Here is an 8236-nt window from a genome sequence, read left to right as displayed (position 1 = left end):
CAGGTCGGCATTTATTTTGAAAAGCCTGCCAGGGGCCCAATCAGAAACTGAAATTTTAAGATAACTTTCGTTGCAATCAAACTCTGTCAGAGAGTTTGATAGTACGTGTAAGAGAGTTTGTAGGTGTTGGCCTATGGGGCCTCTCATACTCTCTGCCTCCTCCCTGTTCTGCATAATTACTCCGCTCAGTCAGAAACAGCCAATCAGAGCTAGCAGTAATCAGCTAGCCGCCATGCTATCGGGAAGTTTTCATTCAATAACTCAGGATTGTTTATTGTAATGGATCCTGTATTTGCCTTTGAATGTTAAGTTTTATACTTGGAATTTTTTGGCAATGTTGAGAGGTTTTATTTTGGCTCTTCAGAGCCTTCATATGTTTTCAGTCTGTTAAAGAGTATCACCGATAGCAGTACAATTTGCACAATGCATGTTTAGTTTAGTTTTTTTCTTGGAAAAAGTTATTAAAAACCAATTTTTGTCTAAATTAAGGTGAATTAATGGTTCCCTTTTCCACATAATGTAACCGGTAGTGCTAATGATTAAAAAAATAATAATTATGTGATCGGTATCGGTGATCAGCCTCATGGGTGATCGGAATTGGAATCGGCAGGAAAAAACCTGATCGGCACATCTCTAATATATATGCACACACACAGAGAGAGAGAGATGAATGAATACATGGGTTGGCCTGTTGCTGCGATACGTCACAGGGTCCGCCATAATGAATGTGGCCTGTCTGCCAGTAAGCTAATACAAGTAAATGGAGGGAATTTCACAAAGTGCCATTCTACAAAGTATATTAAGTTAATACCTGTCATTGGCACATTCTCTCACACACAGTAATTTATTTGGTAATCAAAGAAAGCAGGAAAGACAGCGATCTAACTTTTGATTGATTATTTAATTGTTTTGGGGAATTTCTTAATAAAGAGCACAATGCCTTTATTTAATAGTTTTTATGTTGACATTGATGAACAGACACACACTTTTACAGTGTTTTATTCAAGAATATATTTTAGAGTTGTGCCCATTCAATTGGCCACCGATCATAATCGACCGATTTTCATGAAAAATGTATGACCGGTGATCGCCGATCACAGTCTCTTGTTGCCGATCACCAAAACCGATCACATTGATCTCACTTCGCAGCCTGCTTGTGCAACTGATCTCTTTTCTTCACACTGCGCAAACACGCTTACATTGGCAACGTAAATCCACATTGCTTAGGATTTACATTGCACCAAATCCTAAGCAATGTGGTGTGGAACTTGAACGCTCAGAGTGAAAGGGGAAATTTACCTCAGGGGTGAAGCACGCCAAAATGCATCAACACAATGACTCTAATGTGACATTTAAAAAACAAGCACTTGACGGAGTTCGGTTACGTCGAGACTCAATGCAGGAAAAAAGGACTTCCGGAGCGGCCGGTAAAGCAGCGCACAACTATCAATACTCACCCGGATTAGCATCACGGTCAGAAAGCTCAACAAATAACCTTAAAAATAATTTAAGTCTTCAAGCTGGCGGTGTAAGACGCTGGTTCTGTTCTCGTTGTTGAACCGCCGGTACGAGCTGCTGGTAGTAATATTTCACTGACATAGCACCATTTCTGCTCCACCTGCCGTGAACTCTCACAGCGAACCTATGTTTAAAGCTGTAGCATGTAGCTTAAAAAAAGAAAAGATTTTAGATATTTTAGAAGATTTTAAAACGTTTGCTGTCTTAACACAAGACAGGTAATCTCTGAAAAAATAATTGATCTCCTCTGCCTCCTCTTGTGTTCTACAGAGTTACTCCGCTCAGTCAGAACCAACCAATCAGAACCAGCATTAATCAGCTAGTCATGCTATCAGGAATGATTGTTTATTTTTGATGCAACCTGCGTTTGAATTTGAATGAATGTTTCCTTTTTTACTTGACATTATTTCATATAGGCAGATTTATTTGACTCGTGTATAATTTATGGTACCGAGAGCCTTACTGTTAATTATTTTCCTGATTGCATGTTTTTCAGTTGTCCTTTTGACTAAATAGCTGCTGTATTTTGTCTCCAAGTATTTTGCATTTTTTATGTCCAAATTAGGTAAATTTATTGGCAGATCATTTTTAATTTTGTCAGATCATATAGTAGCATTTATACCTAAAGGAAAAACTTAACAGTCAATCCAGCTGATCAACAGAGATCAACCTCATTGGTGATCGGTATCGTAATCGGCAGCAGAAAACCTAATCGGAGCATCCCTAATATATTTACATGATTCCATAATTTAATGTACATTTAACATTTCAAGATATGAAGAAAACATGTAATTTCCTTTTATCTTTTTGATTTTTTTGGTAAAGAAACTTTGATGAATCCAGTTTGTATTGTAAAACATTAGCTACATATTTTTCTTTTCCAGAAAAAAAAATTACAGTATGATATGTCAACTCTGCTATGGACAGCATAGAAAAAGAGTGAAAAAAAATCTAGCAGAGTAAATTTTTTTATTTTATTACATAATGTGGCGACAGTAGGGTATAAATCCGATACTCTGCCCCTCACAGCAGGGTAACCAGAAGTCGTCAACAACGCCACCTTGGGAATTGCACCCAAGGAAATAGACTGACAGGTTCGTAACCAAAGAGAACAAGACTTTTCCAAAAGTTAATTAAGTTTTATTGTTTCATGTTTGTTTTTAAAAAGAGACAATCAAAACATAAGGAACCACAATAGGAAGGGAAGTGCACAGTACTGAGGCCTACCAGCAGGGGGAGGGCGGTCCAAATGGGAACTGGTTCCTAAAGTAAATGAATAAATCCAAAATAAATCACCCCAAAAACTTGTGAACAGGCATTCAATCGTGAAGAAATCACAACACTGACCACTCGCACGACACACAGTTCCAGTCTCCCTGGGGGCCCCTCCCACTACCTTCAGCTCTCAGCCTGGAGACAAAAGGGTGGGNTCTCCAAGTATTTTGCATTTTTTATGTCCAAATTAGGTAAATTTATTGGCAGATCATTTTTAATTTTGTCAGATCATATAGTAGCATTTATACCTAAAGGAAAAACTTAACAGTCAATCCAGCTGATCAACAGAGATCAACCTCATTGGTGATCGGTATCGTAATCGGCAGCAGAAAACCTAATCGGAGCATCCCTAATATATTTACATGATTCCATAATTTAATGTACATTTAACATTTCAAGATATGAAGAAAACATGTAATTTCCTTTTATCTTTTTGATTTTTTTGGTAAAGAAACTTTGATGAATCCAGTTTGTATTGTAAAACATTAGCTACATATTTTTCTTTTCCAGAAAAAAAAATTACAGTATGATATGTCAACTCTGCTATGGACAGCATAGAAAAAGAGTGAAAAAAAATCTAGCAGAGTAAATTTTTTTATTTTATTACATAATGTGGCGACAGTAGGGTATAAATCCGATACTCTGCCCCTCACAGCAGGGTAACCAGAAGTCGTCAACAACGCCACCTTGGGAATTGCACCCAAGGAAATAGACTGACAGGTTCGTAACCAAAGAGAACAAGACTTTTCCAAAAGTTAATTAAGTTTTATTGTTTCATGTTTGTTTTTAAAAAGAGACAATCAAAACATAAGGAACCACAATAGGAAGGGAAGTGCACAGTACTGAGGCCTACCAGCAGGGGGAGGGCGGTCCAAATGGGAACTGGTTCCTAAAGTAAATGAATAAATCCAAAATAAATCACCCCAAAAACTTGTGAACAGGCATTCAATCGTGAAGAAATCACAACACTGACCACTCGCACGACACACAGTTCCAGTCTCCCTGGGGGCCCCTCCCACTACCTTCAGCTCTCAGCCTGGAGACAAAAGGGTGGGGTTAAACAAGCAAATACAAAAAATAAATAAATACTACAATTTAAACTTGGCCAAAGACTAAAATGAGGTTACCTCCAACATAACCAACTAAAAACATCAATACTTTAATAGAATAATCTAAAAGAACCCAAGGCTGCTACCTGCAGCAAGGCTGAGGCCACAAAACAAAAGAATGCTCCAGAGTAACAAATTTAAACCAAAAAGACCCAAAACTACGAAACCAAACAAGACAAAACAAATTAAACAAAGCAGTTGCAAAAATGAAACAAAGTCAACTAATGAAACAAGGTAAACTAAACAAAAAAATGAAACGAAGCAGTGAAACACAACAGCAGGGTCTCCAGCGAGCTGCAGCAGTGACAGAGCTGGATGCCTTCACCCCAACCAGAGAATCCTTTCCGGCCCACAGCAGGAGGATCAGCTTGCTAGTTAGGATCAGCAAGCCTCGAAACCTGAATCCAGGTTTCGAGGCTTGTCGTCTTGCTGAAAACCATGCAACTGGCAACAAATGAGGCCTCACATTGCATGGGTCACGTGACTGCTTCATTTTGCGTGTCAGTTTTCAAAATAAAAGCGTGATGAGCCATGCTGCTTCAGGGGTTGTCCATTTGGTCGCGCATCAGAGGAGAATATTTGTCTTCAGTGGCCAAATAAAATGAACATTGACCAACATATTTGATGTGTATTGATGATGGCACTCATCAAAATGTAAATGTTTGTTACTGGTTTTCTCAATTGTAGATTATGGTAGTTTTTTTTAATAACTTTATATTTTTGTGATTTTATTATGCAAATCTCTGAACTGCATTGTTGCTGAAACCTGCTACACAAATAAACTTGGTTGATTGTCTGAAACGGAGCCAGCAAGAGGAAAATCTCTGACATCTTCTGGGAATACTTTGAGATTATCGTTCACAATAAAATTCTTCTTAGATAACAATAATTAACCCTCCACTTCCCAATTTCTCACCTTCTGGAAAGTTCCACTATTATTTGTAGTCTGATTTGCAAAGATATATCAGTCTTTCACAGCAGAAACAGATTTAAACTTGTTGCAGAACTAAAATTCAACATGTAGCCAAATATAAGAGATCAGAGCCAATTAGAAATCCAAGAAAAAGTGAACGACCCAACAGGCACTGCACTCCCAAGACACTAAAACATGAAATGTCTATTGTCAAATCCATCTATACGGTGGCCGACAGGTGCAAATGCGCAGCAAAAGAGAAAACATGCAAACAAAAGAAAANAATTTCACAAAGTGCCATTCTACAAAGTATATTAAGTTAATACCTGTCATTGGCACATTCTCTCACACACAGTAATTTATTTGGTAATCAAAGAAAGCAGGAAAGACAGCGATCTAACTTTTGATGTGATTATTTAATTGTTTTGGGGGATTTCTTAATAAAGAGCACAATGCCTTTATTTAGTAGTTTTTATGTTGACATTGATGAACAGACACACACTTTTACAGTGTTTTATTCAAGAATATATTTTAGAGTTGTGCCGATCAATTGGCCACCGATCATAATCGACCGATTTTCGTGAAAAATGTATGACCGGTGATCGCCGATCAGTCTCTTGTTGCCGATCACCAAAACCGATCACATTGATCTCACTTCACAGCCTGCTTGTGCAGCTGATCTCCTCTTTCCTTCACACTGCGCAAACACGCTTACATTGGCAATGTAAATTCACATTGCTTAGGATTTACATTGCACCAAATCCTAAGCAATGTGGTGTGGAACTTGAACACTCAGAGTGAAAGGGGAAATTTACCTCAGGGATGAAGCACGTCAAAATGCATCAACACAACGACTCTAATGTGACATTTAAAAAACAAGCACTTGACGGAGTTCGGTTACGTCGAGACTCAATGCAGGAAAAAAGGACTTCCGGAGCGGCCGGTAAAGCAGCGCACAACTATCAATACTAACCCGGATTAGCATCACGGTCAGAAAGCTCAACAAATAACCTGAAAAATAATTTAAGTCTTCAAGCTGGCGGTGTAAGACGCTGGTTCTGTTCTCGTTGTTGAACCGCCGGTACGAGCTGCTGGTAGTAATATTTCACAGACATAGCGCCATTTCTGCTCCACCTGCCGTGAACTCTCAATGCAAACCTATGTTTAAAGCTGTAGCATGTAGCTTAAAAAAAGAAAAGATTTTAGATATTTTAGAAGATTTTAAAACGTTTGCTGTCTTAACACAAGACAGGTAATCTCTGAAAAAATAATTGATCTCCTCTGCCTCCTCTTGTGTTCTACAGAGTTACTCCGCTCAGTCAGAACCAACCAATCAGAACCAGCATTAATCAGCTAGTCATGCTATCAGGAATGATTGTTTATTTTTGATGCAACCTGCGTTTGAATTTGAATGAATGTTTCCTTTTTTACTTGACATTATTTCAGATAGGCAGATTTATTTGACTCGTGTATAATTTATGGTACTGAGAGCCTTACTGTTAAATATTATTTTCCTGATTGCATGTTTTTCAGTTGTCCTTTTGACTCAATAGCTGCTGTATTTTGTCTCCAAGTATTTAGCATTTTTTTATGTCTAAATTAGGTAAATTTATTGGCAGATCATTTTTAATTTTGTCAGATCATATAGTAGCATTTATACCTAAAGGAAAAACTTAACAGTCAATCCAGCTGATCAACAGAGATCAACCTCATTGGTGATCGGTATCGTAATCGGCAGCAGAAAACCTGATCGGAGCATCCCTAATATATTTACATGATTCCATAATTTAATGTACATTTAACATTTCAAGATAGGAAGAAAAACATGTAATTTCTTTTTATCTTTTTGATTTTTTTGGTAAAGAAACTTTGATGAATCCAGTTTGTATTGTAAAACATTAGCTACATATCAAACATTAGCTACATATTTTTCTTACTTTTTTTCCAGAAAAAAAAAAAATACAGTATGATATGTCAACTCTGCTATGGACAGCATAGAAAAAGAGTGAAAAAAAATCTAGCAGAGTAATTTTTTTTATTTTATTACATAATGTGGCGACACTAGGGTATAAATCCGATACTCTGCCCCTCACAGCAGGGTAACCAGAAGTCGTCAACAACGCCACCTTGGGAATTGCACCCAAGGAAATAGATTGACAGTAGGTTTGTAACCAAAGAGAACAAGACTTTTCCAAAAGTTAATTACATTTTATTGTTTCATGTTTGTTTTTAAAAAGAGACAATCAAAACATAAGGAACCACAATAGGAAGGGAAGTGCACAGTACTGAGGCCTACCAGCAGGGGGAGAGCAGTCCAAATGGGAACTGGTTCCTAAAGTAAATGAATAAATCCAAAATAAATCACCCCAAAAACTTGTGAACAGGCATTCAATCGTGAAGAAATCACAACACTGGCCACTCGCACGACACACAGTTCCAGTCTCCCTGGGGGTCCCTCCCACTACCTTCAGCTCTCGGCCTGGAGACAAAAGGGTGGGGTTAAACAAGCAAATACAAAAACACAAATACTACAATTTAAACTTGGCCAAAGACTAAAATGAGGTTACCTCCAACATAACCAATTAAAAACATCAATACTTTAATAGAATAATCTAAAAGAACCCAAGGCTGGAGGCCACACAAAACAAAAGAATGCTCCAGAGTAACAAATTTAAACCGAAAAGACCCCAAACTACGAAACCAAACAAGACAAAACAAATTAAACAAAGCAGTTGCAAAAATGAAACAAAGTCAACTAATGAAACAAGGTAAACTGAACAAAAAAATGAAACCAAGTAGTGAAACAAAACAGCAGGGTCTCCAGCGAGCTGCAGCAGTGACAGAGCTGGATGCCTTCACCCCAACCAGAGAATCCTTTCCGGCCCACAGCGGGAGGATCAGCTTGCTAGTGATGGGCTATCTGAATCCAGGCTTTGAGGCTTGTGTCGTCTTGCTGAAAACCACGTGACTGGCAACAAACAGAGGCCTCACATTGCATGGGTCACGTGACTGCTTCATTTTGCGTGTCAGTTTTCAAAATAAAAGCGCGATGAGCCTTGCTGCTTCATGGGTTGTTGTCCATTTGGTCGCGCATCAGAGGAGAATATTTGTCTTCAGTGGCCAAATAAAATGAACATTGACCAACATATTTGATGTGTATTGATGGCACTCATCAAAATGTAACGTTTGTTACTGGTTTTCTCAATTGTAGATTATGGTCGGTTTTTTTTTTATAACTTTATATTTTTGTGATTTTACGATGTAAATCTCTTTGAACTGCATTGTTGCTGAAACGTGCTACAAAAATAAACTTGGTTGATTGTTTGAAATGGAGCCAGCAAGAGGAAAATCTGACATCTGGGAATACTTTGAGATTATCCTCACAATAAAATTCTTCTTAGATAACAATAATTAACCCTCC

General features: G+C 37.9%; 1 long non-coding RNA gene across 1 annotated transcript in view; it reads left to right on the top strand.

Annotated features, from left to right (window-relative positions):
* The first annotated feature begins 6831 nt into the window (after positions 1–6831).
* Positions 6832–8236, top strand: part of LOC107834852 (uncharacterized) — a 2375-nt gene continuing 970 nt past the window's right edge. Inside the window, exon 1 of the long non-coding RNA XR_001660677.1 lies at positions 6832–6867. This is a non-coding gene — a long non-coding RNA (uncharacterized LOC107834852). The remainder of the gene's footprint in view (positions 6868–8236) is intronic.

The sequence above is a fragment of the Poecilia formosa genome, unplaced genomic scaffold (genome assembly GCF_000485575.1).
Source record: "Poecilia formosa unplaced genomic scaffold, Poecilia_formosa-5.1.2 Scaffold803, whole genome shotgun sequence".
Classification (NCBI taxonomy): domain Eukaryota; kingdom Metazoa; phylum Chordata; class Actinopteri; order Cyprinodontiformes; family Poeciliidae; genus Poecilia; species Poecilia formosa.
This window is presented reverse-complemented; position numbering and strand designations above follow the sequence as displayed.